Below are 22,812 nucleotides of genomic sequence, written 5' to 3'. Positions count from 1 at the left end.
ACCCAACTAAGAAGACTATTTATATCTGACAAAGTTACCATAACAATGACAACAGAAAAATTCAAAAACCACATATTGAAATGGTATTAAAGAATAATGTAGCACTATCCTTTTCAAAGCCAGCCTTCTAGGCCTAAATGGAGAAAAGGCTAAAAAACTTGGTTTTCTCTGGAAAGAGAAAGAATAAGGAAACATATAATTGAAGAGGCCAAATGTAAAAAAGAAAGAACTACCAAAAGACATTTTGTCTTCATAAAAATAGATGCATGTACACGTCAGAGTCAATTACTTTGCTATTAATGTTAGATTTGTTGATGAAAATAATAAAACAATAACACAAACCTTGGGAGTAAAGGACACCCAGGCACATCACACCAATGACTATCTTTAGATGTTAGTGGAGGATGTTCTAGAAGATTTTGAAATTAAAAAGGAACAGATTCTATGTATTGTGATAGATAATGCTTCTAATATGTTGAGCACAATTGAGAAAATGAATAAAGTAGATAAAAGAAAGTGACAGACAGATAATATAGGAAGACAGTTCTGCAAGTATTGAAGAAACTGAAAGCAAAGAGAATAGTGACATTTTGGATAACCCTGTTGAAGAAGCATTAAAGCATACTACTATTCAACATATGCATTGTGCTGTTCATACTCTACAACTTGCAATAAGAGATGGATTGAAAGATCGTCATGCAGCTACTCTAATTGGCAAATTGAGGCAAGTAACTGTTGCAGCCAGGGCCCCTAAAACAGATGCCATTTTGAAAAGACGTGCAGGAAAAGGAGCCATTTTGGATCAAACAACACGCTGGGAAAGCACTTATTTGATGGTAAAGCGTTTGCTTGAACTAAAAGACTTTCTTGAAGAACTGGACAATGAAAATATTTTATTACCTGAAAGCCAGTGGAAAATCTACTTTCCAACCCCTTAACTGTCACCTAGAGTTTGCAATCTGAAGATTTAACACCTGGTAAATTCTTCTTGAAATAGAAGAGCTTGATATATTGCCTAAACAAAAGTGGAGGGTTAATAGCTGATGATATTGTATCTTCAATGAAGAAAAGAGAGAATCTCTTACTGGATAATAAAATGTTGTTAGCTGCTATTTATGTAGATCCAATAAACCAAATTTTGTTGAGCAATGACCAGACTGATACTGCAAAAAAGGCCTTCTATGATGTAGCAGTTCGCATGAAGGGATTACTACCTGAAACACCACCACTGGATGAAGCTATAAGCACTGGTAACTCAGGATCATCTTCTTCAAATGAAAAATTAGACTTTGATTCCTACTGGGACAAAATGGAACTTTCAACAGTAAAGCGACGTCGCATATGCGTGAAAGATAAACGACCAGAAAATGTCCAAATAAAGAAATTTCAGCAGGAGTTTTTTAAAGAATTAAAAGAAGTAGAAAAGTATGATCGCTCATTGAAACTGACTGTAGAAGACGCCATCCTTGTTTATCCTGAGATTATTAGTCATGTGGCTAGAATCATAACAGCAATGCCACCCACCCAAGTCAGTGTTGAAAGACTATTTTTAGCTCTAAAAATAATCAAGTCAGATTTAAGATCTTCTATAAAAGATATAAAAGAGATATCTTATATAAAAATGATCTGGCAGAAGCAATTCTGTTTCTTAGAGCAACACTACATTTAGTTAGTTTTGGATTGCATTTAACAGCTATTCTACTCTACAACTTTATCCAAGTTTAATATATAAACGGTTTTAGGTTTTCCAGCTTTTGGTTTTGTTCATGTAGTGAAGCTTTGTTTTTGTTTTAAAACTACCAAAGATTGTGGCTCATATTTTTAAACTGGTAAAGTTCCTGTTCCTGTTTTTTATGCATGCAATGCTACTACGTTATAGCCACTTGTTAAAAACAATAAAAAAAACTTATTGTTTTCATTTTTTTGTCTTTTGTTTAAACTGGCCAATACAGTAGAGCATCAGCTTCCTAGACAGTAGTTCTGTGGTTAATTATTCATATATCAATACATTTATTATAAAATTAAATATATAACACAATATTTTTACCATAAAAGTTTTTCTCAAGAAACGTTAAATAAAAATATGTAACAATTAATTAAATGATTTAATAATCATTATTGTTTTCTCCTCCTAGCTATTTAGGCAAAAAGCTAAACATTTTTGTAAAATAATCTGAGCAATCCCGCTCGCTTATTGTTAAAAATACACTATTGATGATTTCTAATAAAGCACCCCAATTATTTATCCTTTTTCTTCTTACTACTTCTTTCCACTTAGAGAACATGTTCTCAACAGGATTAGGAAATGGAGAGTATGGTGGTAAAAATAAGAGTTAGTGTCCCTTACTTTCAACCAAGCTCTTTACCTGGCTAGTTTTATGAAAGGGGACATTATCCATAATTAGGATGGCATGCTGAACACTCTTTTCACTAAAAACATTCAAAACCTCATCAAAAAAATTGAGGAATGCTTCTTGATTAAATGCTTGTGCTTGTGACTTAAAGTGGAGGGTCCCTTTTTTATTCCTCACACAACAAATTGAATCATTTCTGGAACGCACTCTAGCCACAACATGCACCGCCCTTTGCCCAATAGGAGATCTTTTCTCTTTTGGTTCTCATTGACATGGTAAAACCAACTTCATCAAGAAAGTAGATGTTCTTTCCATCTTCCTTAGCAATGAGATCAAGGATTTTGTTAGCATAGCTAAGCCTTTCTTGAAGAGAGTGGGAATCATTGCACCTTGCAGGAAATAAAAAGTTCTTTTTAATGACCATTGGTATTTATCAATGCATATATCTATTGTTGAAATAAATACATTAATTCCAAATTTGGCAAATAATTGATCCTTCATTTCCCTGAGGCTTATTCCACAATCTTCGGACATTAACTTGCGTAACTCCTCCTTATAAGCTTCATCCAACTTTTAATTCTTCAAACCTACCTCTTGGTAATTTTTCCACTCTACTGGAAGATTCATAGGTCTTAATAATTTTGGTTATGATTGTACGATTATACCCCAAAACCATTGCTATCTGGGAGGCATCACTTTCATTCAGATAACTGTCTACCAGTCTTTGACGTTCTGCATTACTTAATTCTCTGGCCATAAGGGTAAGTGCAATCCTAAATATAAAGCTAACAGCTTTGAAGATAAAAAGATGAATAATATTGTTATCCTAAAACTTAGCATAAGTCTCTGAAATAAAGATATATAATTTTAAAGTGATATAAAGTAAAAAACATAATAATTGACAAATCATCAATTTATTTTCATATACTTTAATTAATGTTTCTTGAAAAAAACTTTTATGGTAAAAATATTGTGTTATTAATAATTTTATAATAAATATATTGGTTTATGAATAATTAGGGGGTCCAAATTTTTTTTGTGAAATTTGGTTAAAAAAGTGTGAAGTTTGAATGCAAAAGTGTGAAGATAAAATGAGAAACCCCGTAAATACAGAGGAGTCGGAGAGTCGGAGGTACCAGAAACTAAGGAGTCGAAGTGGAAGGATTTATCTACCGACTCCACAGCCCTGATTGAAGAATACCAGGACAAGATTCAGTTTTGATTGAGAACTATACATCATTTTTCTGCACTGGTACACTTATGTTTTCTTTATTTTTTGTTTCTGGTGAAGCCATGTTTTGTATTCATGGATGCTATGAATTATCTTTTATTTCCTGTTCAGTTATTCTGCATTTTTCCCCTCCTTTCTCTCTTTTTTTTACTCAGTCTTCTTTACTTAAACAAAATTTATTATGGATAAGTTTTTTTTTTTACCCTTATAAAAACCTAGCCAAATATGAAAGGTTGGTATAGGTTACTGCACCTCAACATTTCCATTGTTCTCTTTAATGCCTCAGTGAATAATCTTGTTATAAATTAAAGGTTTATTTGATGGCACTTAGAATACAGCATTGAGTAAATGACTTGGAAATAGTTATGTTTACTATAGAGAACTGAAAGTTCATTGTTTTATCTGGCATTTACAACTGTGTATTATTGTAATTTGAGTTTAGGTACAATTCCAATACCAAGAACCAAACAACAAGAAAACAGCTTAAGGAAATCTAGCAGAAGGGAAAAGTGTATGGCCAAGCCGCTCTAAACAGTAAACATATATGTATGTATGTATGTATGTATATGCATGCATAAAATTCAATCCCCATCAGATCTGTCTAAACCCTCTGGTTTAGATCTGTCTAAACCCCAAGTCTGTATATTGTGTCAGGACAGGAAGTCATGTGAAAACGTTGCAATGGGCACAAAAATACATCATAGATTCAGAAAAAATCTCTTCAGTGAGGTCAAAGCCAAAAATAAAAAACAAACATAATTTTTAACTCTTTTTCATGCTTTAAGTTTAGTTTGGGGCTTTAAGTCTATTTTTTTTACTGCTCATATTACTTATTGGCTTTTCCCTGAGCTGATGCTACACACAGGTTAAAAGTCCATCTAGTAAGCAGAACTATAAATAAGTAAATATATTTATATCAGGATGCACAATACCAGGACAGCTCTACCTAGACACTGAAACGAATGCTTACAGAGGATAAAAACTAATGGGTGAAAAGCTTTTAAAGCTGGACCATGTTAAAACAAAGGTGAATGTTAAAACAAAAAGGTGAAAAGCCTTTAAAGCTGCACTCTGGCCTATCCTTTCTTTTTTAATACAAAAAAGCTAATGAAAAGTTTGTGAATTTTAGTGTTGTCAGCACTGGCAGCAGACAGATCACAAAGGTTAGTAAAAAATGTTTGGAAGACTAGTGCAGCATAGGTGGAGGGAGGTATGAAACAGGTTTTAGATTTGCTCAGACTTCAGTGTTAACACTGGCAACATAGCTGTCCTGAGTTTAGTAAATAGGACAGAAAAATGACTTTCTGCACCGTATAGGCCTGATTTAATAAAGCTCTCCGAGGCTGGAGAAGATACACTTTCAATGGTAAACCTGGGTGATCCAGCAAACCTGGAATGGTTTTTGCTATTTGTTAGCAAATGTTTGCAATCCTGGACCAGATCCACTCCAGGTTTTTTGGATCACCCTGGTTTACTGATGAGAGTGTATCTTCTCCAGCCCTTGAAAGCCTTGATAAATCAGGCCCTATGAGTATAGCAAGACTAAGAAAGATGAGAACCATGTATGAACTAGAGACATTTTCAATCATGTAGGCTTAGCGTCAAATGTATGTGTTACCAAAGCATCGTTTTCACAAAGCTATATACAGCACCATGCCTTGATCTTGTCTGCTTTGCAAAGACATGAGGTCAGGGGATCCTAAATACGGCTCAGTGGCTTTAGCACTTTTTCCTTTGCATCAATATGGTCGTCTGGACTCCCCCTATAAATTGGCCTTGGATTGTATAAATTACATATCACTATAGCAGGGACATTAGGATTATGAGCCCTTTCAAGAGACAGTTAGTGACATGACTCTGTAAAAGTAAAAAAGGTATTTTTTGTAATTTGATTAGTTTTAATTTAGGAAAGGACAAAAGGAAACGGAGAAGGCAAAAAATTAGCAGAATAAACATCAGCATTAGGAGATCCCATGAGTAACTACTGGTGCCTGCTGTGTTCCTGACTTCCTTACTTCTTATCTATACATATGAGCAGCATGCTACTGCGGCATGTGCAGCTTACAAAGTAAACCTAGCTCCACAGAATAGTAGACAGGTCCACTATTGAGTAGTGCATATCCCATCAGACTAGACATATAGTGGCAAAAAAGTACTATGGAGGAAATAACTGGAATAAAGTTGAATATCACAACAAAGTGTTGTCTTTTTTTTTTTTTTTTTCGTTTTTTTTTTGCTTTACGTACAGCTGGAGGGCAACAGATAGCTGTATTATGGTGTGAAAGTACAGTTCTCATTTAAATGGGAAACCTCCATGGCAATGGTAAGCTCCTCTGTGCCCACTAGATAACACATCTTAGTTACTAGAGCCCGCTCTGCTAGACACGGAGAAAAGGGGAAGGTAAAATATAAGCACATTACACATCAGCTTTAAAGTGTAACTAAAAACTCATTTGTGACAGATTATACATTGGATTCAATTAGAAAAATGTAAAAATCATGAATACGTTCACACATTTTCTAACTGAATATAATGTGAACAATGTGTATGTTTTGAATAGAAGCTGAATGGAGTGGGTGAAAACATTTATAAAGGAAGACCTCTTTTTACCCTTTTGTTGCTGCAATGGTACAGAAGTTTGGTGAGAGTTTTGCTTCAAAAAATACTGAGCTAAAGGGATCTCAACTTTTTTAAATGTTACACAATTGATACATTAAAGCATATCAAATCCAGGGTTCTCCCCATGCCTTTTTAGCTGGGCGCACCACCCGGCACTTTTCAGCACCCACCCGGCTGTTTTTGGGTGGTTACTAAAGAGTTTGGTCACAATACAGGGGCTGCCACCCACCTACAATTTCTTCCCACCCGGCTTAAAAAAAATTTCTGGGTTGAGCACTGAAATCTCAACAACAAATGCAGTACAATGAAAGCCCAGGGTTACAGTCTTTGAAAATAATGGTGTCCACATCATAATATTATATCATAGTCAGTAACCGGACGTTTCAGATCTAGAAAAAATAATGGAACCCTGTCTTCAGGAGCTTACAGTTTAGATGTGTAATGGGTCCCTGTAACTACAAAAGGGGCTCTATATATAAAACAGGGAATCTGACATTCTCTCAATACACATGGTAGGAATCAATAATTAAAACACATGGACATGGAAGATTCTCCACCAAGGAATGTTTGAGGGAATGTCAGATTCCCTGTTTTATAAATAGAGCAATAGGTGTAAAATGGATCCTTTCTCCGAGTGTTTATTGTCTAGGTGTAAAATTAACCCTATCCTCGGGAGCTTACAGTCTAGGAGTATAATGGAACCCAGTAACAGAGTTCCTAGGCTTTTACTAATGAAGATCGGTGACAAACAATAACCTATAACACATAAGCACTAACTTTTTAAATTTGTTCGAAAGTGTTTGACATGCTAACTGGGTTACCACATATTCTGGAAGTACACCATAGGTGCTTTTAGAAAGTACTTGTAGAAAGTTGATGAAATCAACATTTCCCTTATATAGCCAAAGTACTAAGAATACATTTATTCCATCAGATAATTGTGAATTCTGTACAACTGCAAACATTTTATCAATATTCAAGTTCCCCTGATTGATGGCTTTGCTACCCAGCAGGAGTTTGCTTATAACTAATAAAAAGGTTGCTCATTTTGCTAATTACATAGTCATACATAATTCTGAATGGTTTCCCATCACTCAGTGCTATTTTTACACATGAAATTATTAGGAATCATTGTAGGGTGGTGCATAATAAAGCAGTTCCTGTGTCTGCGTCACTCCTTCAAATTATCCCTGTAAATATAAGTAGAGCCCATACCTAGGAGATTACAGTCTAATGGCATTCCCCAGGACAGTTTTAAGGTATTAAGTACCGTTATGCAGGGCATGCACTCTGTAGGTGCAATAAGACACTGCCCCCAGAAGCTTACATTCCAGGAGTATAATAGAACTCTTCCCCAGAAGCTTACTTTCTTAGGAGCTGACAATCTATGTGTATAAAAGGAGTCTGATCCTAGGAGCTGACAATCTATGTGTATAATAGGAGTCTGATTCTAGGAGCTGACAATCTATGTGTATAATAGACGTCTGATCCTAGGAGCTGACAATAGCTGACAATCTATGTGTATAATAGACGTCTGATCCTAGGAGCTGACAATTTATGTGTATAATAGGAGTCTGATCCTAGGAGCTGACAATCTATGGCTATATTGCCCTCTTGTCCTCACAGCTAACAGTCTAGCACACTATGGATCGCCGGGTGCTTATAGTCCATGGGTATAAAGGGACCCCAGGAGCTACAATGCTAGCAGCCGTAGATAAATTAATAATTTTGCCTTCCTTCGCCGAGTTGCTCATTTGATACAAACACATATCCTGCCCTCACCACACGTCTGTTTCCTGTGTTTCTGCCATAACATTACAGTTATAAAGTCAGTGTGTAGTCAGTTCCAGGTTACACACCACTGGCAGCAGCCCCCCGATATAACACAGCTTCCTGTACCTACCTTCCCCGCAGAGGTAAGTGCTCGGTGTCACGTGTATTCCCGGCAGCCGCTCCTCCAGCACACACAGAGCTCTTCCTACACAAACACAACACACAGTCAGCTGCACACTGCTTCCGGGTCCTCGGTCACGTGATCAGGGACTCACCGGTCGTCTGCATAAAAGGGACAGCAGCACCGGACATGGTGAAGCCATTCCCAGCCCAGGGCTCCTCAGAGCTGCCAGCATGCTAGTGACAACACCACTTGGTAGAGCCAGCTGTATGACTCTAATGATAATATAAGTAATCTATAAAGGTGGCTATATTTATTATGGAAGGGGGGAAAGAGGAACAAAGACAAAGGCAGAGTTGCTCTTGACGCAGGACGTAGTCTAAAACACACAAATATATTTCATTATATTATTGTTGAAAGATAAATTCTTTATATGTTATAAAGGATGAGGAATTCAGCGGGTGAATTGCGGCGACCTTTTGTAACGTGTCAGACTGTAAACAGTTTGATGTATCCATGAAATGCAATATTCACTCACTGATGACTTCATCCTATCCAACTCATATATAATATACCTTCCTTGTTATATTTGTTTTTTATATCTATTGTATGCGTGTAAAATAATGGAAGAATGTCTCTAAACATGTTGTTTGGGGATGCGCTAGGATGTGAGCAGAAACACACTGGCCATTCAGGGAACTCTAAATACGGACACATTGGTAAGTAAAGCCCCACTTTGAAAATGTGATAATCAGCCAGGTCCATATTGCAGAAAAGCTGCATTGGTTGCCAGTGAAAACCCCACAATCCCGGCTTCCCTTGTGTATCCCAGGAATGAATGAACATCATTTTGGCATAGCCAAGTATCAGAATAGGGAATGAACCAAGGAAAAAGATATTGGCAGGAGCTTTAACATCAGGTTCTTTGCATTAATTGGTGCCATCTAGTAACTGCTGAGTGTAATCCACTACAGGTAGTCCCCGGGTTAAGGACATCCAACATACCAACAACTCCTAGATACGAACAGGGCTTCCCTGCTCCCTGGTGTGCAAGAAGAAGGATGGATGGGGGGAAGGGGGGTTTGCATGACTTGCAGAAGAAATCTTTTGCTAAACACAGCTGAGGTTGTGGGTGATCTTAGGGTCGAGCCCCTTGTAATTCTTTATTGACCAGGACAAACTCTGCAGTTGTTTCATTTTGCATATCAAAGCACAGCTTGTTCCAGAAGTTAATGAATGACCAGACTCCATTAAGTTGTTTTTTTCTTTGCTTTGTTTGTGATTAGCTCACAGTGAGGATTTTATACAGTAACTGACACCACGCTGCCTAATAATATGTTGAGATAAACATCTGTCCTAATTGCATTTATTAAAATAATTTACCTGTCCCTACTTACATACAAATTCGACTTAAGAACAAACCTACAGTCCCTATCTCGTATGTAAACCGGAGACTACCTGTATTTGCCTCTGGAAAATTAGATCCCAGGGGTACACCTGAAAATCAGTACTGTCCCAGCAAAGCCAATAATATATATTTAGCAGGGGTACCCCAAAAGAGGATAATTCATTTAGTGGTTACCCAAAGGGTAAAAAGGAATGCTATTCTAATCACCTGAAATGAAAAAAGGCTGCCCATATGCCCCAAACCTATGATCCTCATTTATCAGCAGAAGACCCTTTTCTATTCCATCTCTCTTCTGCTAAATGTCCTGAATAGCAATGTCTTACATTTACGTTTTTTAATTTTTTCCACTTACAAAAAAAGTAAGTAAATTAATAAACAGGAAGGGTGGATGATTGAAGAAGCAGATGAGGAGCAATCACATTTTAGCTGGAGTGTCTGCTTCAAAACAATACATAAAAGTGTTTGCTATACAGCAGCGGTTGCCAACTGGTGGTCTGCGAGAAAATTTTGGGGGTCCGCGGCTCTGGCCAGTGCACTCCCGAGCGGGGTCAGAAGGACCACGCTGGGGGACACACCGGCCAGAGCCGCAGAAAACATCCCTCGTACAAGTCCCAGGCTTAGGAAAGTGGACGGGCTGTGTCTCTGGACATAACCCACTCTCCCATCGCAGGGTTAGATCTACAATGGGGGAGTGGGTGGGGCTACATCACAATGATGTCACTATGAGGGATGTTTCTTCCCCTTTGATTGACACCCAGCTCCCCGCACATGCGTGGTCAGGAGCCATTGACTTTAGTGGTCTGCGGAACAAACAGTTTGGCGACCATTGTTATACAGTATACATACACATATATATATACATTTATTCTTTATAGATATAGACTCACTATTCAGTACTCTGGCTTTTGGTAACATGGTGAAAATATTTCAGCCTGCAGACTCCCAAAACGTTTCAGATGTGCCCTTGTCCTTCACCCAAGTACAATATCTTACAACTGTACCTCGTTCACCTTTCAATACTGCCAGTCCTCTTTCATGTTGAATGATGGCCCAGCATCATTAATCCCACTTCCTGAGAGTTTAGATTATCACGAAACCACCCCTTGGGGGGCCATCATCACATCACCCTGAGCTCACAGGTGAAAGATACAAAAATTGTCATTACTACATCTGTAGCATTTAAAAACCAATCCAATACTGGAGAAGGAAAATCCCCCAGGATGTCGGTGACCTCCAGAAAAGTTCTGCAATTGTAAAGTCGGGATTAGTATTATAATTGTAATAGTTTCATCCCTTATCTGTCCTAATCCTCCAAATCCAAGTCTAACTGCAGTTCATTTTTACTGCTTTACAGAGTGGTAAGGAACGCAAAGGAGGGTGCACAACTTTATTCAAACCTATATTGCTGTTTGTGTGCTTGTGTGTAATTTTCCTCTCATTTTCTCTTTTGGTGACAGAAAGCCACACCTGTAAATCTGTGACAAGCCAGGCTATCTTGGAGAAAATGAACTTTCAAAACCTGACAGGTATTCTAATTCTTTCCCACTCCACTATATATAAATGTTATGTTTCTCTTTCCCAGCCAGAGAGATATCCTATCAATTCTTGTTTTTTTTTTAATATCCTTCCCATGATGGACACAGACAAAAGAAAAACCTAAACTGTTCCCCACAGACTTATTGTGCCAAGGTCCAGCTCTGCTTGTTGTCTAAATATTAGCCAGTGGAATAAAATTCACTTCCTGTTGTCTCTCCCTATGACGGGTATACCCCTTGGGGGTACATTATCCTGCACACTAGTTTAGAGTAATCTCTACTGACAGGGAGAGGAAGGACCTGTGACCGGACCATCCTGAAGAACGCTGTAGCTCTTTAATGCACAAAAAACTTTTTTTTACCACTACCGCTTCACAGTTCACACAATGCTGTGCATTGCAATTAATGTGTGCAAAGGTAATATGTGAATGAACCCTAATGCTCTTTTAAGGAATTAGATATTTTTATAGCTCATTTGGATGTTGTATTTATGCTAGCACCAATGAAAAGCAGAAATTATACCTTCAACATGAAATTCTGGTTAAACTGCATCTGAATACTGTAGCGGTAGACACTAAAAGAGTGGAAGGTCAGATAAAAACAAATGTGAGAGATATGTGCAAGTCTCAAATTACCAGTCTGTCAAAATAAAAAAATAGATTTTTAGGTTTTACTTGCTTTGAGGATGCTTGAATTTCTTGGTATGCTTGGTATATTATGAACCATGAGCAAAGTCAAATCACTTCAAATAAAATCATAACACAAAAACCACTTATTTTACTTTAACTAAAAACTCAGCTGTGATCTTCAACAGCTCTGTACAGACATTGGAAATCATAGAGAGCTGTGACAGTGACACTGCGAGAGACCTATGAGCAGCTAACCATGTAAATGTAATAAACTGCAGCAGGTTTGGGGAATCTTTTCAGCAATACCAAGCTGAGGTGGTAAATGGAACATGGATGGCTGCATGCTGGAACATCTGCAGATGGAAATATTGCCACTCTTAGATTATGATGACTGCTTTCTTTTATAGGGGAATTTAAAGAAATGGAAATAGCAGGCAGTTGAATTCTATTGTTAGAGCTTCAAGACCGATCAATGACCTGATAACACACAGGTTTGTGCTTTGTCTGAGCACACAAGCTGCTGGATAAACAGAAAGACTTTTATATAATGTGTGCTTTTAAGAAACTTAATTCTTTCATTGCTGCACACTGACAGTGCATTGCTCTGTCTACATATCTGTACACTCTCAGGTAATTTAATAAGCCAAAAAGCAATGTGTAGTAAACAACAGAAGGACAAGGACAGTCTTTTCCCACTGTTCTGGATGCTACAAAGTGTTAGGGATAAATTTTAAAATATAATTTGCTATTCTGGACTACAGTGGTAATGAGGCTAGCTCTAGAGCAGGGGTGGCAAACTGAAATACACAGAGGGACAAAATTAAAAACTGATAATTTCGGATTATTGAGTTTACCTGTCAGTATAAACTCCGCGGGCCCATGCATAGGCTGCTGTTCAATAGACACAAGTGATGCTGCTACTACAATTCCCGGCATCACTTGCATCTATAAAATGCGGGGTCACGCATAGGCCACACATAGGCAGAGAGGCCACTGGTCCAGAGACGCGAGTGATGCCTGGAATTGAAGTAGCAGCATTGTACAGTAGCCTAATATGAATTGCAGCTGGCTCGCCATTACTATGGATTGCAGTAGCAGCAGGCCAGCTGCAATTCATATTAGGAATTTTTTTCTGGGACAAAAAAAAGGACGTGTCAGGCCAGATTTGGCCTGCGGGCCAGATTTTGACACCCCCACTCTAGAGCATGGTTCCCCAGAGTGATTAGTTTCTACCTTGAAGGGATGATAGGACTTTCCAGGGATTTGATAAATAGCTGGAGTCCAAAGGGAAACAGTAAATGTCTGGGGCTCAATAGGTGGTCAATAAATGCTGGAAGGGGGATTGGGGTGAATAAAGCTTTTGATGTTTCTGTAGACCTCCACACAGGACCCTAGTCCTAAAGATGATAACCTAGGGTTGGATGGTCAGCCACCAGGGACAAAGACCTTTAGTTGGGTATATTTGCTAAAGTAGTATTTATTTAATTATTTTCTTTGGGATTGAGGAGAAATCCCAAAACTTATGAAGAAGTTTGAATTTGAGGAACTCTGATTTAGAGCAACAGGTTGTTAGAACTCTCACTGTCCTAATTTGCATCATTGGCTCATCAGAGTATGCCGTTCATATTCCTGATGTGGCTAGCCTGATAAAGTGGATCCACCGCTGCAGCTGTCGCTCATTTTATCATGACAGTACATAGAAAACACTATAGAGTACTTGTATGTGTTTAACCTTTATACAGTTTTAAAATACTTGACACCCTTTGCTGGTTCAAGCATCTTAATATGGATGAACCATACCTTTTGGACGGTCATGTGTACAGACTCTTGAGATTACATATATTAAAAAAAAACTATATTATAAAAAATACGAAAATTTATTATCTACACTTAAAATAAATGACAATTTCCTGATTCAGCCTTACAGCTGTTTTCTGCTAAGGAGATGTCCTCTTCACCTCTCACTACAGTAGCCAGCTGTTAGGTGGGTGAATTGATTCATGTATATAAAAATAATAAGTGGTTAGAATTAAAATGTATTTAAAGCCAAAACATTTTATTTTAGTCTTGGATAGAGCAAAAAATAGTTAAGTACTGTCAGTTTTTTTCTGTTTTCTGTCTGAGGTATTTCTCCTTTCCTGCTGTCCCAGAATTACAATAGCAGGTAAGAAGTGATCAAAAGATGACCATTTTTTAACCTGAAAATATTTACATGTTTTTTATAACTTTCTGTACCTGCGATAATAGTCATCAGGTCAAAAAAAGCCGCTAAAGCTTCCTAGCACGGTTACAGACAACAGTTTTTTTTTTTTTAGTTTTAAAGTAGCTTGCCCCTTTTACAACCTGATGAGAACCATCAGTTAGATCAAGTGGGAAAAAAGCATTGGGAAAACTATTGCCCCGTTTCCATGTGGATTCTGTGTCTATAATTTCATTCTTGCACACGTGCCTTTCTCTACTTGTTTTTGAAAAGTAATGTTCCTTTGTACTAAGAACTAAGAGGTGAATATTTATCAATATGAATGTAACGGAATAGAAATGTAAAAGAACAATGTAAATATACACAAGAAAGTTATATTGAAAAATAAAAATTAAAATCAAAATGTCAGATTTTCCAACCTACGTGGGTACATTTACCTATAGCTGGAATATTTTTTCTAATATACAACGCAGACTGCCCTGGTGCTTTATCAGCTTACTGTACGACTTTTTGCAAAATGAACTCTGCCAGGTTATTTATACTGATTTGACACACAGAATCTGACAGCCTGAATATTTATAATTAAAATATAAAATAGACATTGTAAACATTGTTCATAGACCAGTTTTGATGTTGTGACATTGTGACAAACTCATATGTATGTGTATTCCTGGCACATCATTTACCTTCCTATTTAATTGTTCCAACAATCACATCACTCTGGAAGGTGGAAATTGCAAAGCCATCCAATATCAGTCACTGCATGTTTCACAGCAGTAAGCTTTGAAGTGTCACTGCGGAAAATAGTCAAGGCAAAATATGATTTCCCTACATGTAATCCAATCAGCCTGCGGTAGTCAAGCCTCCAAACATTAGTCCTTGTTGAACAGGGTGCTTTATTGGCCCATGTACTGAAGACAGAGTATCTGAGGACAAAATCTGCAATAATTTGTAATGGAATCTCTGTTCTTTGCTCTAGTAGCTAAAACTGTTTAATTCATGTGCCTGTAAAAATCTACTAAACATAAATTATATTCAAGATTGTATTAAACCCATGTTGATGTCATCAATAGATCTCTTTTTAGTTTTCATCTTCCAGTACAAACATAAGTCAAGAGGTTATGGCTCCATTAAGCTTGACATGTTAGATCATCTCATTTCACACATTGGTGATTTTTTGCAGCAAAAATTATTGGTATTTGTGTTATGTTATAGTCACTATGTTAAAGATGACCAATATCATAAAAGAAAGGCATCATAACTCCTCCATATAGCTTGTGAAGTTTACAAGAGTTTACAAGTGTGGTCCCAAACATAATAAAATGACTGCACATAATATTCAATAGGAATAATGCTACAGGGATCCCATAATGACAGTGATCAGTTCTAAGCAATTTAGGGGAATTAGGGCTAGATTTTCAGTCTTGCCATACACAGCCAAAATGTCATTCTGCACAACATGGCCTGCTCTATAATATTATATTGCTGGACTACAAAAACTCTATACTGAATACTGTAAAAACATAGTTTTATTAGTGGCTATTCTTACTCTTATATTTTTTTTATAATTGTAATATTTTTTATTTTCTTACTGACCTACAACAATTATGGAGAATATAAGGTCTGGTTTCCCTTGAAACTGAAGCCAGAATCTAAGACATTCCCTCTCCATAGCTTTCCTTTAAATGTACTATCTACCCAGAATTTTAAACTAGGTGGCTACAGAAGCAAAAACTTTTACACCAGAAAAAACATTTGTATTCTGCCATAGAAAAAAAATACCTGTCTACCTTTATTCAAAATTTCCTCCAGCTCTGAAAAGGGTCAGAAAATGACTATGGCCATAAACTGTATAGAAGCTGTAGCAAAGAGGAAATGACAACCATTAAGGCAACTAATAAGACAGAAAAAGTAAAAAAAAAATTACAGTTTAGTAGATGCAATGAGGGAAAATATTATCAGAACCCATGGGCTAATTTGTGGGTTATGGAATGAATAAAATGCTCCAGTAAAGTCCTATTACATGAAACAGTAGGCAGATAAAGTTGGGTATTATATGGCTGGGTGTTAAATGGGATCAGGCTTTCACTTAGCATAGTAAATAAGCTGAAGCTCCACTGCTCTACGTTTACATTACCTTACACATGATTGAGTATTCTTTGCAAAGTGTGTTTTTACTACATTTACCAAAATAAGTGATTTGTCCCTTTCATAGTAATAATTCGCTTTGTTAACTCCTTCGTTAAGTCCCAATTCGCTTAATACGTTTTGTTAAGTCCCAATATTTCATCATTCTGTTTTGCATTTTCTTCTCTAAACGCCTAGGGCCAGGTGGCTGTGTTTTTGTTCTTTTTCTTTAAATTGATGATTTACAGGGGTTTTGGTCAACCAGGTACATATTTAGTGGCACTGTCTCAAGGTGCAAAAGTTTTGGGTAAGGATATTCAACCTTATTTTCTCTGTTGCCCAGGTTATCCTCCCCAAGACCCTTAAAATTACTCTGTTCCTAATGTTTGATATCCCATTTCCCAAACCTCCTCTATGTCTTATTTCACATATATTGCTAGCAGCTTGTATTGCAATAGCCCATCATTGGAAAACTGGCTTTCTTCCTCTAGATTTTGTTAAATGTAAGTCACAATAAGTAATGGTTAATGATATCCTTACCTGTATGCTAGACAACAGACTTAGGCTAGGTACACACGTCTAATGGTTCTCACCCGATAATCGGCTCAGGGCCGATATCGTACGAGAATCTGGCGTGTGTACAGCGCCCACCGTCCATCGTCTGAACGACCGTCCTGGTGGATCCACGGACGATGGACAACAAACTATCCTAATGCAAGTGAAGGGAAGAGCACGCAGCAGGATGCCAATGTTCTCCCTCTCCCCTCTCCATAGAGCAGTGCAGTGCTGTATTCATGCATCGTGCAGTCCTTAATAGTTGTAAAGGATTGTGAAAGATCCTTTCCAACGACAATAATTGCACGTGTGTATGTAGCTTTAGTCAATTCTATAACACTTGGGACCTGGCTTCAATATCAAACAATGCCTTGACTATCCTTTCATAAGTCTTTTTTATTTTGCTTCCTTCTCAAACCCTCCTCCCCTAGTCCTCTTGTCTCCTCCACACAGTACCCCATATTACTTTTTTTCTCTGACCCCTGGGCTCCTTTGCTCTCTGTAAAATATTCTTCAGATCCTACTGGAGCTTTGTTTATCAGACATATATACAGCGACTTCAGGAAATTGTAACAAGTTTTATCCGATTGCTCTGTACAGGGGTTGGATTTGTCATATAATATTTCCACTCCTGGTTTTTCTCCAATAAACATATTGTAATATAAATTGATGATTAAGATTTGCAAACCAAATTTTTATAATTAAATGTAAGTGGTTAAAATACAGCAACAGTTACTAATCATATATATACCAATGTAAAAAATATCTGTTTAAGGTCATACAAGGACAATATAAACATGCAGAAACAAAACACTAAAGTCCTTATTCGCAAGGCAAAAACATCAAGGATCACATTAGGACACAGGTTCACATTGTGATTTTATACATGCTATGTATAATGTATAGTATATAGTATAATTTGTGTATAAAGCATGTGACTGCTTTATAAATTCCTAATATTTTATCTCAGAGGAACATAGAATCAAATCGATGGATTATATATGTTATAGACAGATCATCAAGGCAAAAAAAAAAGCTTGACGCATAAAAATAAATGTGGCTACCACATCCAAGGATGAGTAAACTGTAATAAATTACATTTTTGTTCTTTAGTGTACATACAGGTTTGATGTGCTAATCCAACATTTTGGAATGTATTGGTAGGACCAAAGTATGTGGCATAAATCAATCCTAATATAACCAGACTTTAAACAACTGTGAGATTTGAAAAGACTAATAAGGGTGAACATTTTTTTCCCAGAGCTGGCAACTCAGTGCTGGTTTATTAACAGGAGCTTTTGGCTTTTTCAAGCATAAAAACATCCAATACTTTCAACAAAGATAAGGTAAGCATAGATTGGATGGGTTTACCTTGGGGTTAAGGTTGGGGGGTTAGCATTAACCTAAGGGGTAAAAATAGTTTTAGGTAAATGTTTTATAGAAAATATTGTAAAAAGAGTGGAGAGATTACTTTGATATAATCACCAATAAACACACAGGCACCCTGGGGTCCATGTACATGACAAAGTAATTGATATTTTCAGGACCTGCCAGAAATTGTTTGAATATTGCAACCATAAACTAGTACTTTTTGGTGCCCTGTGGTTTTAACATTATTTCACTGAAATGGCTTGACATTTCCAGCAGTCACACAGCTTGACAATCACATGCTCAATGTGGTTAAACTGCAAAATATTTGTCCTGAGTATAATTTAGTGACCAAACAAACAAATTGGGATAGATGTACCAGCAGCAGATTTTTCCTTATGTTCTGACAACTTCATTTTACAGCGTACCATTTCCTCTCCAGATTTTCTGTTTCATAAAACTGTCTAGAACTTACTTTGTGGCCTAGCTTTCCAGGACACTCATTCTATTGAAATATATTATTGCTGTAAAAATTGCAAGTGAAACACAATTTATGGGGTGAAAGTAACAACAGATGTTTCATAAGGCCTCTCACCGTTATTCTTACGTGTCTAGAAAACCAAGTCCTGAATTGAATCTAAAGAGATTCTAGCTGCTACTACCCAGTGAAATAGTCTGAACAGCTAACACATGTATATTTTTCATTATATAGTACAGAATGTAATAAAATACTGCTAAGAAAGACACAAAACAAAACAGAACATTCTTTAGTTATGGCATCAGCCAACTGTGGGTTGCGTTAGAAGGTATCTTTACCAGACCTGTGGCCAATAGTGTTGTAATTTAGGATTATGTGTTGTTTTTTTTACATCTATGATAATTATGTGACTTACTCAGCTAACAAAGGCATCATTGGCAAATATACAAAAAAATATTATATTACATTTATATAGTAACATAAATCATTTATTTATGTTACCCAGTTCTTTACTGTTTTTTAATATGATTATATTAATTAATGTCTTAATATGTACCTTTTTTCTGTGATAGGGCTAGTTTTTCTTATAACCACAACAAGCTGTATTATTATTTTTTAGTATTGATATAGCACCAACATATTATGGAGCGCTTCACAAAGTCCATAGTTTTGTCACTAGCTGTTCCTCAAATGAGCTCACAATCTAATCTCCCACCATAGTCATATGTCATTACCCAAGTCTAGGATCAATTTGAGGCAAAGCCAATTAACCTATCCGGATGGATTTGGAATGCAGGAGGAAACCACAGTACCCAGGGAAAACCCACACAAACACGGGGAGAACACACAAACTCCATGCAGAATAGATCTGAACTTGAGACCTAGTCGTGCAAAGGCCAGAGTGCTAACATCTGAGCAACCCTGTTGCCTACAATGTAACCATGATTAATGTAAACTATGCTGCTATGCTGACAAATAGTCTGATCTATGTCTGGGATCTGATTCATACAAATTTCGCCCGTTTGAGCATCTATAGAGTTTTAGGTAAAGAAAGAGCATCTAAGTAAAGAAAAATCTTCCTAGTGATTTCACAAATTTTTTTTTTTGGTGTGACAAAATAATAAAACTATAACCTTACTTTTTGTGCTATGATGATATTGTTCTTGCTAATTGGTTAGGTTTACCTTCACCTCCACACTATCACGAATCACACAATATTTTGTGACCCACAGTTAGGCAAGATATATCTACTTTTACAATAAACTTTTAGAAAGACAATGTTTTTAGTTGAAAACTAAAGCCAGGCAAAGATGTATGAGCTATGTTTGCACAGCCTGATGGCATACAGTGGTTCATTTATGTCCACCCTAAGCCCCACTAAACCACTCACTGCCACTTCCATTCAATCTCTATTGGGCTAACACATGTAGATGCTAAATGTAGCATCTCCTCCGAGGCAGTGGTTCATTGGTGTGAGGAAGCAGTAATTATACTGCATCCTCACCACCAGTCTGAACATTGCCTAAAAAGTAGAAACAAACATAATAATTAGTCAGGAAGAGTACGACAGTCTTTAACTCACAATTATATTAGAATTTGCTGAAGTTATGTTGCATTTTATACATATTTTACAGAATTGCACAGTGATAAATAACTATGTAATGTGGTATTTCCACCTTAATTAACAAACAAAAAAGCTCAAAATGTGTAATTACCTTGAAAATGTCTAACTCCTGTGCCTTCTCTCGCTCTCTCTCTTTCAAAGGTTGATGAAAAAACTGTTTGAAAGTTTCACAATGCACCAGCTGGACTGGTGTAGTTGAGCAATGAGTTTGGAGCCTTAGAAATAACTGCAGTTACAACATGTTCTTATCTTTCTAATTAAAATCATCTCAAAGGGCATTTGGAAAGAAATCATGTTGCCTACATAGTCAATTTCTCTGTGGTTTTAAAACAGCAGAGAATACATTTGGGGGACTGAATGTTCTGTTTCTTACTCCATATCTTGTTGTCCCTTTTCCTAGAGAAGGAAAATCAACCAAAAAATGCAAGATTACTGTCTGTCTTATTTCCCATTCAGCTCATGCTTTTAAAGGAAAAGCCCACTTCAGAAACTTTGACTCCATAGGCATGAAAATTGTGTAATAATTAACATTGGTGGATGCATCAAGTCATATCAATTCATATTTCCCTCCATATTGGTTGGTATAAGACCACAACACTTTTTTTTCTACCACCAGCTCACCATTCTGGTGGTGGGTTTGGACACCTGCAGGTCACATGGTCTCCATTTATCAAATAATTGTCCCTATATAAGGAAGTGACTGACAAAAGGAAGTTGCCCGAACAAGGAGCTCTACTAGGTTCTGCTTCCAGGTTCCGGTCTGCATTTTCTGATCCTGTTTCTGAAGCCTTGGCATACCGACTGGGCTCTGTCTGACTACTCCAGATGGCTGTCTGCCTGCCCTGACCTTTGACTCATCTGACTACTCTTCTGGGTTCCATTTCTGTACTACGCTTTTGTCGTAATCAGTCAGCAGTTACCGGCTCCTGCGTATATGGGGGCCACAACCCATGCATTGCATCCTAAAGTCCTACACTCGGGGTGTCTTACACTCTGCACCCCGTACACATCTTTGCCAGATGGGCTGGTGACATGGAGGGTTCACCATACTACTACTCCATAGCATTATGGCCCTAGAAATCCACCAAGATACCACAGACCTTGCACCCCAAACCTTTTTAGGTTCTTCTCCACATGATCAATCCATTTCCGGTACTATGTCTTTAGTTACAATAAGAGGTCTTAATTTAGGTCATGCAGATCTGCATTTGTTCAAATTCCCTATTCACAATTGTCCCATACAGGTCTTTGAATTCTTCTCAACACCATGCATTGCCAACAGGCAAGTGACTCTTTATCTTTCTTAGAACTCAGGTTTTGCTGGGATTGGTAATGCAAGAATTAAAAATGCTTTTGTATATAACTTTCTAACTACTCCACTGATGGCATTATCATAGAAGTTGTTGTAAGTAAAATAGCTAATATCAAAGATTATAGGTGCTCTTATCTCTTTGCCTAACTAAAATTATTTGATAACACTAGATCCTAGATATTTGAAGCTTGGCACTCTTTTCATAAAACTAGAAGTTCTTGAAGTATAACTGTGATCTGTCATTCCCATGTTTCTGTTTAATGGGCAAAACCATTTTTGGGTATGTTAACAATCAAAGTGTTTTCACCCATATGACTCCATATGAGGGGTAGTGCAGCAAAGTGTGGTATATTAGCCACAGCCTTTACCTTTTGCAGCGTCTGACAGATTCAGTCTGATCTTGGCATTTGTTAACAATGATGTCAAATAAGAGGAACTGGGACTGGACTTGTATGTTGTGGCTATTACACAACACTATTTTGCACTACTCTACAAATAGGAGGGGAAAGGGGGGGGGGGGGGCAGCATTTTTGTTTTATAGGGCAGGCAAACTGGCAGGTATGTTGAGGCCAAAATGACATCCCACCTTAACCCTTAACCTTAAGGGGTAACCCCAAGCAAATCATGTTATGCTGGAAACTGCCCTGGTAACGGACAGCATTGCATGCAGATGTATTTCCAAGTTTTCATTCTTTTTGACTCAAAAAAACATCCTTTACAGTGTATTTTTTGGAATTTCCTAATTTTAATATCAAACGTTGTTGTCCTTACAAATATATGTATACAATTGCTAAGCAAGCAATTTTGTTGAGTATTGTTATTAAATATAATTGTGCATGTCTGTCTGTAACAGACATTAAAAAAAAAATGACATTGGAATGATTTCTCATTTTCTGAGTTGATAAAATCTCCCCAGCTGTCATTCATAAAAACAAAAAAAAACTAATATGTGTCTTATCTCTTTTCACCTGTAAACCTTTCCACATGTAAAGTTGGATATCCTCTTGTATCTGTGTGTAAAGGACAAGTAAAGGGTTTTTCATGAATGTTCTATATTTATATATTTTCTTCATGCCAATGATCTCCTTTTCTATGTTCAACTGTTACTCTTCCTAATATACAAAGAATATGTGCACCTCTCTAACTTTAAAGTCAGACTAATTAAATCTGGAGCCCTATCTGCTTAATTACCACTTATTTAAAAAACAAAAACTCTGGAGCCTAGTACAGTCATACAATACTCATATCCTGGCCAGCTTTTCTCATGTGATAGAACTGAACTTTATACGTTTGCTAAACACTATTTTGAAAGACCTACAAGCAATGCAGACAACTTGCATTCTCCTGGTTTAGTAGAAGCAATATTTGGAGTTATAGAAATTTCTTTGACATCTGGATGGTCACAGACCCAACAAGTGCCTCATAAGACTTTCCTAATCTCGAGGCGGTATAGCTTTTCTGGATCTGATCCTTTATC

General features: G+C 37.1%; 1 protein-coding gene across 4 annotated transcripts in view; it reads right to left on the bottom strand.

Annotated features, from left to right (window-relative positions):
* Positions 1-20,241, bottom strand: part of TANGO2 (transport and golgi organization 2 homolog) — a 74,538-nt gene extending 54,297 nt beyond the window's left edge. The window contains exon 1 of one of the 4 annotated variants that reach the window (XM_072415685.1): positions 20,115-20,241. The gene's annotated coding sequence lies outside the window, so the exon portion shown is untranslated. Of the gene's footprint in view, positions 1-8,108; positions 8,244-20,114 lie in introns of those variants that run through there. The other 3 variants (XM_072415683.1, XM_072415684.1, XM_072415682.1) reach the window with 3 other exon arrangements.
* Positions 20,242-22,812: the final 2,571 nt, after the last annotated feature.

Source organism: Pyxicephalus adspersus, chromosome 6 (assembly GCF_032062135.1).
Source record: "Pyxicephalus adspersus chromosome 6, UCB_Pads_2.0, whole genome shotgun sequence".
Taxonomy (NCBI): Eukaryota; Metazoa; Chordata; class Amphibia; order Anura; family Pyxicephalidae; genus Pyxicephalus; species Pyxicephalus adspersus.
This window is presented reverse-complemented; position numbering and strand designations above follow the sequence as displayed.